This window comes from Lutra lutra, chromosome 14 (assembly GCF_902655055.1).
Source record: "Lutra lutra chromosome 14, mLutLut1.2, whole genome shotgun sequence".
Classification (NCBI taxonomy): Eukaryota; Metazoa; Chordata; class Mammalia; order Carnivora; family Mustelidae; genus Lutra; species Lutra lutra.
Window position 1 is genome coordinate 24658820 of NC_062291.1, and position 7669 is coordinate 24666488.

Sequence of the window (7669 nt, forward strand, 5' to 3'; positions counted from 1 at the left end):
GTGATAAATATATATGTATATGTTATATATTTGTTTATGATATATAAATATATGCATATTATGAATATGTTTATTAAATAATATTCATGCAAATAAAATAATGTATATATTATTGTACTTCTAGTGATAATATATGTATATAATACACATACATACAAATGCATATGATACATATACATATAACATATATGTAGATGTATGATAATATTGCTCCCATGAGACTCAGAAATTTCTAGAAGGCTTTCTATATTCCCAGCGTTGTTTAGCACTTTGCACATAGTATTTACTCATATCCATTAAGACATGTTCAGCCACAAATAAAAGAAACATTCTCCTCAAAATGGCTTAAACAAATTAAGAGTTATATTTTCTTCACTGAGAAACCTGGTAAGAGAGGTAAGGACTCCATGGCTGGTATGACATCTCACAATGTGATTTGGAACCCAGGCTTTATCGAACTGTTTCACTGCCTTACTTAGGATGTATTATTTACAGAACTACCTCGTTAACTCAACATGGATATTTTACATCTCCCCTTGCATCCACATCACAGAAAAGAAGGATGGAAGGCAAAGAGCCTTTACCACGTGGATGGGTCTCTCCTTGAACTTTAATTAGCTTTATGGGAGCCCAATTCTGTGACTTATATTTATATCTCACTAGATATAACCATATCACATGACTACCCTCACTACAAGAGGAGTTGGAAAATGTAATATTTAGAACATGTGCAATACCACACCATGTGAAATCTGAGCTCATTTAGTTAATAAAAAGGGGACAAATAGATGACACAGTTTGACTAGCAGTATGTAACATCCGGAACGTTATCCAGTTGTTACATAAGATTCCTGGCCAACCATTTCTACACATTCTGTTTATCTTAGTATATGGTTTGAGGACAGTGTTAGCATAGCAAGAAAAGCTACATATAACATATTTATTTAGACATAATCATTGGAATTACTTCTTTCCCACAGCATTCAGTCATTAAACTCAAATGCCAGGACATTTTTTTTTTAGCCTAAGAATTATCTCAAAGAAAACAAAAGATGGCTTGTCACTCCTAGATGAGTCACCTCTTAATAGATTTATTTAAACTCTGTTAAAAAGATTTTAAAGATAAGAAATCTTCAATATAGGAAAATTAAGTGGCTAAATAACAACAGGCTACACTCTGCAATTATTCTCTAGATCACTCATTTGTCACTTAATTAAATGTGCCCTCAATCATAATTCTGTTCTCTTCAACAGCACTCCATGCTCCATGAGGACCCCCAACCAAACTCTATGATTCTTTGACTCTCAATGCTAAGAGTCCTGCACTCAGTCAGTGCTTAAGAATTGCTTGTTGAAGATTCTGGAGAGAAAAGAATTTCCCAAAACCACTGTTCTAAACACTGAACAAATACGTTGTTAACACACATTAAACTGAAAAGCATCCAGATTTCTGTCAGGGACTAAAGCCCAATAGGAAACCATAGAAATGAGGTTAAGCTTAGCTGAGAGCAATTTTGCAATCAGGATCTAAAAATTTATCAGTCTTTATCCTTTTTGTTAATTCTTCTCCCACTTCAAAGATAGTAACAGGGATGGCTATGTTTTAAAGAAGCTTGCTGGAACACAAAGGGAAATTAGTAATGACCTAATTCAAACCCTTTGTTCACAGATGAAGAAACTGAGATTTGGAGAAGTCAAGGGGCTTGAAGCCATTTAGTTCTTTAGCAGAATAAGTTTCCTGGCTTCTGGGGCTCTTGGGAAAATCAGCACAGTGGACTGAATATTCCATCTCCATTCAAATGTTCACTTTCTCAAAGGGTCCTTTTGTTTTGCATGGACTGATTGTTTCGTATTAACATGTTTCATCAAGACTTGAGAAATGCTTTATAAATGCTTAACTGAAGCAGGTAGAACCATCTGTCTTGGCTAGCCTTTGTCAGTGGCATCCCCCACCTCACACTTTTGGGCTCAGACCACCACACAGGAGATAGATCTGTCAGCAGAAGGGCTTGAGGCTTTCAGAACCACCATGGCAGTGAAAAGATCCAGAGTCATGATATTATCAGTACACTGGTGGGACTAATTATGCCACCATCTGTGTGACACGGCCATGGTCATTCATAAGGGCAGCAGTATACACTGTCACCTAAGACCAACATTACATTCAGGGAACGGGACTTGGCCAATGACAACTATTCAAGACAGAGGGCTCCTAAGGGAAAGCTAGGAGACAAGATAGCATGACAAGGAAAAAAATGCCTTTTCTAACTCTGTCAGGAAGAGTGTGACCCTTGGCATGATGCACTATATCTCTGGTATTAGTCTCCATGTCTTTGGAATGAGGTTGAACAACACATCTGGCTCTAAGTTCCCTCTCAGCTCAAACTTTTCAAGCCTATAAGTGGTAAGAACTTCATTTTACTGTCAAAAATCTCACTTTATTAACATTGATTTCTTTATGGGTAAACATGTAAAAAGGTTTGTAACCAAGTCACTTATGTCCTGATGGGCTTTTTTTTTTTTTTTTAAATATGATATCTTCTTACTTCCAAGAAAAGTGCTATATTTTACCAAATCTTTCAATCATAATTCCAGATAGGAGCTGTGGTTGTCTGGGCCCTTTTGGCATATTGGACTGTTCCCTGAGATATCATAAAAAATATTGGTTCTTATTCTTCCTCTGTTGTTTCATCCAACCTTTTTTTTTTTCTTCTCCAATATTTTATTTGCCACAACCAAGCCAGTTTCAGGACAGAAATGGATTCACAAACCCTTCAATTTTGGAGGCACTGAGATTTCTGACCAACATACTAAAAACATTGGATTCTGGGTTGTATTGAAATGAAGAAAATAAGACGATTCCCCAAACTTATTTAAACTGCTAAAATTATATAGCCATCCGCCAAAGCAAATATTTAAGTTCTAACATACTGAGAGAAAATAGGACCATTATTATTAATTCATATTAATTGAGCCTCCTTTCTTGCTTATTGACTCTTCCATACCAGTCCATCACTCAGCCTATGAATCAGACCTCCCAAAATAAACTGATTGGGGCAAATTCAACACATTTTACTTTCATTTTCTCCAATTCAAATACAACTTGCACAATGAGGTGAGCATCTAACAATTCAAAGGAACAAACCATTAAATTAAAATTCCTAACTTGATTGTTTGAATCACACTGAGCTAAATTTACATCCTCCATAACACTGTGGGAATTCACTCTGTGGGAGATTTTTCTAGCTACATTTTTCTTAAGCAAACCTTTTCTTTTCTCCTCTTTTTTAAAGGGTGAATTACTTGTCGCTGTACCTTTAATGATAAGATGAAAGAAATAAAAACTGGGCTCCAGGAGAAAACAATGAGGCAATATTCTGAAATTAAAATACAGCACATGATATATCAATATAATTGTCCTGCGTATGTGAAGATAACTCTGCTTTGATGGTGTTATTTCCTGAGCACGCAGAACCTAATAAAATCTTGAGGGCTGAACTGATGAGAAATTCAGCGTTAGAGATTATGAAAACACACACTAAAATAGCCAAACAAAATTACTAAAAAACAATTTTAGTGGCAAATTAATGTGAGTAATGCAGGAAGATTTATAGAGATCTTCCAACATTAAAATAAATTAGTTACTTAAAGCACTTAACTTCTTTGACAAAGGAAACTGATATGCTTATGTAACTATTTGTTTGACCTTGAGCAATTCAGTTGACATTTCTCTGCCTTGGGTTTCTTCATGTTTTATTATGTACCCATTGGGAAATTTTCCTTAAATTTTTCTAAAATTTCTATGATTATATCTTTGTGGTGACAGCCTTTTTTGCCACTTGTTCTTGACTCAACTCATTTCTTCAAAATGGTATTGTTAATTATAAAATAGAAGAGAAAGGTTTGGTATTGGTTATCTCACGAGTTGTTATAAATACTAAATTGCAAGAGAATCAATCATGGAAGCATCCAGAATGATGCTTCTAACTATCCAAGTAAGCATGAGGCATACAAGGAAAACAATCATCAAGATGCTAGCCTTCACAACACAAGGAGCAGTTGGACACCATGTTTGCTTGATGTGACCTTGGGTGTGTCATTTCACTGTTCTGCATCCACTTCCTTTTCTCCACATATCAAATGGAGATAGCGACAGAATCACTGAGACTTAAATGAGATAATGTGCATGTAAATCTAAGTACCTACCATCCCATAAAAGCTCCATCAATATTTTCCATTGTTACCATATTACTATAATTATAACTGATAAGCTTTCAGCTGTGATTACCATTTTGGGAACAAGTTTGAAAAAAAAACAGAACATTCCACTTCAACATAAACATTGCTATTTAAAATTAGGTATGAGAAATTTGGTAGAAGTCTTTCAGCTCTTTCCTTATGAATAATAAAACAGTCACTCAAATAAGAACTCATTATTTTATGAAGCAGCAGAAAGAGAAATCAAGAAATCAATGCCATTTACAATTGCACCAAAAACCATAAGATACCTAGGAACAAACCTAACCAAAGAGGTAAAAGAACTCATTAATTTTATAAGAAAGTGATGAACCTTGATCGGGTAGTCTTAAAAAAGGAATTTGCAAGTTACGGTTTTGCTATGAAAAAAAAAAGATGAAGGAGAAGGAAGATTTTTTTTTCTATTTCTTGGTATTTGTCCCTCGGTTTTGAATTATTTTCCTAGCTGATTTGTCCCTTCTACTTATAAACATACAAATCAGACTTTATTAAAAACTCCTAAGGTTTTAAAAAAATTTTTTTATGCTTTCTATAATCTCCACTTCTCCCTTTCCACCAACAGCTTTTCCTTGTATAGACACATGAGGTTTCTACCAGCTCACTTGGAAGTCACGACAGGACAGGTCTTCTTGCTTCATTGGCCAAATGTTGACATATTACACCAGGGAAATCCTGGTAATTCCTAACCCCAAATTATTTGAGTAGGGCAATTTATTCACCTGACACTAAAAATATAGAGATAGTTCATGGAGTGGTTTAAGTATGAAATAAATAAAATTTTTAGCAGATAGCTTAGAGGAGGAAGGTCCCTAGATTTTTCATTAGTCTTTTGATGGATAAGAGACCAAAGTGCAATTTATTATCAGGATGAAAAATCAGTGACAAGTTCAAAGACAGATATATAGATATAGATATAGATACGAATATAGATAGATATAGATATATAAAATAATCAAAGTCAGAGAAATCTAATCCCCCAGCCCCCAGAATCTTTGGAGAAATTAAGAAGGATTCTTGGGTTTCACCCCTGCATGTGGGATGAGAAGTCAGGTGAATTTTATGTACTTGGAATTTTAAGTACTTAGAATACTTAAGCCCTCAATAGCAACAATATTATTAGTGATGCCTTTCTTTGTTTTGATTCAGGGTGGTTTGCAAAAATGATAATAACAACGAAGTAAGTCATGGACTAAGTATGTCACATGCCACTTTTTTCAAGTTGCTGACCTTTTCACATCTTGACCTCAAAAAAAAAAAAAAAGGAAAAAGAAAAAGAGACAATTTTCTGGTTATTCGCTCCAATATTTGCACCCTCGTTTCCTCTTATAGCACCTACAAGAATTCATAACTATAATTAATTTTTTATAGCTCATTGATTGTCCTTCTTTAATCTGGTTGTGGGTTTTTTATTTTTAGAATAAATATACCAGATCCCTTATATTGTAATATATACAGTAACAAATGTGTACTATTCAGGGGCACCTGGGTGGCTCAATCAGTTAAGCATCTGCCCTCTGCTCAGGTCATGACCTCTGGGTCCTGGGATTGAGTCCTAAATTGGGCTCCATGCTTGATAGGAAGTCTGCTTCTTCCTCTCCCTCTGCCCCTCTCTTCACGCTCTCTCTCTCTTCATTTCTCTATGTCTCTCTCTCTCAAGTGAATAAATAAAATATAACCCCCCCACAAATTTGTACTATTCAATTCTCCTGTTTGCCGAGCACAAAAACACTCATTTACCCACCATTGGATCAATCTACAGTTTTCTTTACTTTGTCATGTCTCCTGACTATACTCTAGTCACCTCAAGTGGATTCCAAAAATGCTCTAGTCCTAGAAAAGATAATCACAGTCTTCTCTCCAAAAGGAAACTTCCGTTAATGCTGATGAAGTGGCATGAGATGACTATAATAAAAAGAGAAAGAAAGAAAGAAAGAAAGAAAGAAAGAAAGAAAGAAAGAAAGAAAGGAAAGATATTTCATAATCAGAAACTTGCATCAACCTCTAAGTAACTAAGTTGTTTATCCATTAGGTTTCTTTAACCTGCAAGCAACCGAAAACAATTCTGGCTAACTTAGCCAAGCACTAAAAAGAAAGTAAGATAGAGAAACTGTAATTTATCACCACATAAAACTGAAAAGTTCAGGAGTAATGTCTTTGGCATCATTTGATCTAGAGGCTCATATGTTATCATTAGTGTCCAGTTTCTCTTCAAATAGTTGTTCTTCTGTAAGTTTTTATTATCTGGGTTCAAATAGTGACATGAAGATTGCCAGAAACTCTAGGGCTACATCAATTCAGGTTCAGATCTACCAGAAAAGAGAGAATGCACCCCAAAAGCCCTAGAAAGGACTTGGATTGAACTTTATTGACTTGCTTTTGTCTTAACTCAACCAATCACCATGACTGAGAGAAATGCACTATGTTAATTCACTTAAGCGTAAGTTGCAGGTGCACATGAAGGTCAAAACAGACTGAGAACAGTGAGGAGATTATTATCTAAGAGAAAATGAGTAATCTGATACCTGGAAAAGAGTGGTTAACAATAACAATAATAAAGTTAATATTTTATTGGTCCTGTGTGCCTTACCATATACTAGGAATTATTCTATGCACTTTATGTAATACTGACTCACTTAATTTTCACACCAAGTTACATATGATTATTATCTCATTTTGCAGTTGAGGATCTTGAGCCTCAAAGCAGTCACAAATGATCTTCCCAGAATTATCAGGATAATTCCTGATAGAGTGGAGATTTTAACCCAGGCAATCCGAACCCAGAGCACTGTCAGAACAATTCTAATATGCCAACTGTGCTATATCTAGTGGGGGAAAGTCCATTATAATTGTATATTTTCAAGGACTGTAGCTCATTGATTTACCTCCCGATTTACCTCCCGATAATTCATTGATTTACCATTGAATCAATGAATTAGTAAGTGAATGAAAGAATGAATGGATGGTGAATGAAGCCTCCTGCAATCTATCTCAGCAAACTTCGCACTTCAGCTAAATCATAAATTCCCAAGGACGGTCATACCTTATGAGTTTTCTGTGTCTTTTTCAAAGGCAAGGACATTGTTAAATACATAGGAGCTTTAAAAATAACATATAATTATCGAAAGCCTACATTGCCCAGTAAAGTTTAGAGTAATAAAATTTGATCTTTATAGAAAGTGTCCCATTTTACAGATGACAAAATCTGGTGTGGAAAAAGATGACATACTTAAAGGTCATATAACTTGTAGTGGGAGAGCTGGTACTAAAACTCTTGTCAGTCTTACCATCACTGATATTTTTCACAACCCTATGCTCCATTGTACTTTTTCTCTAAGAGTTCACTTTACAAAAGGTCACATACAGTAACCAAGCATTTATATAGTGACAAGCTTTTATGTAGGTGGAGCTGTGC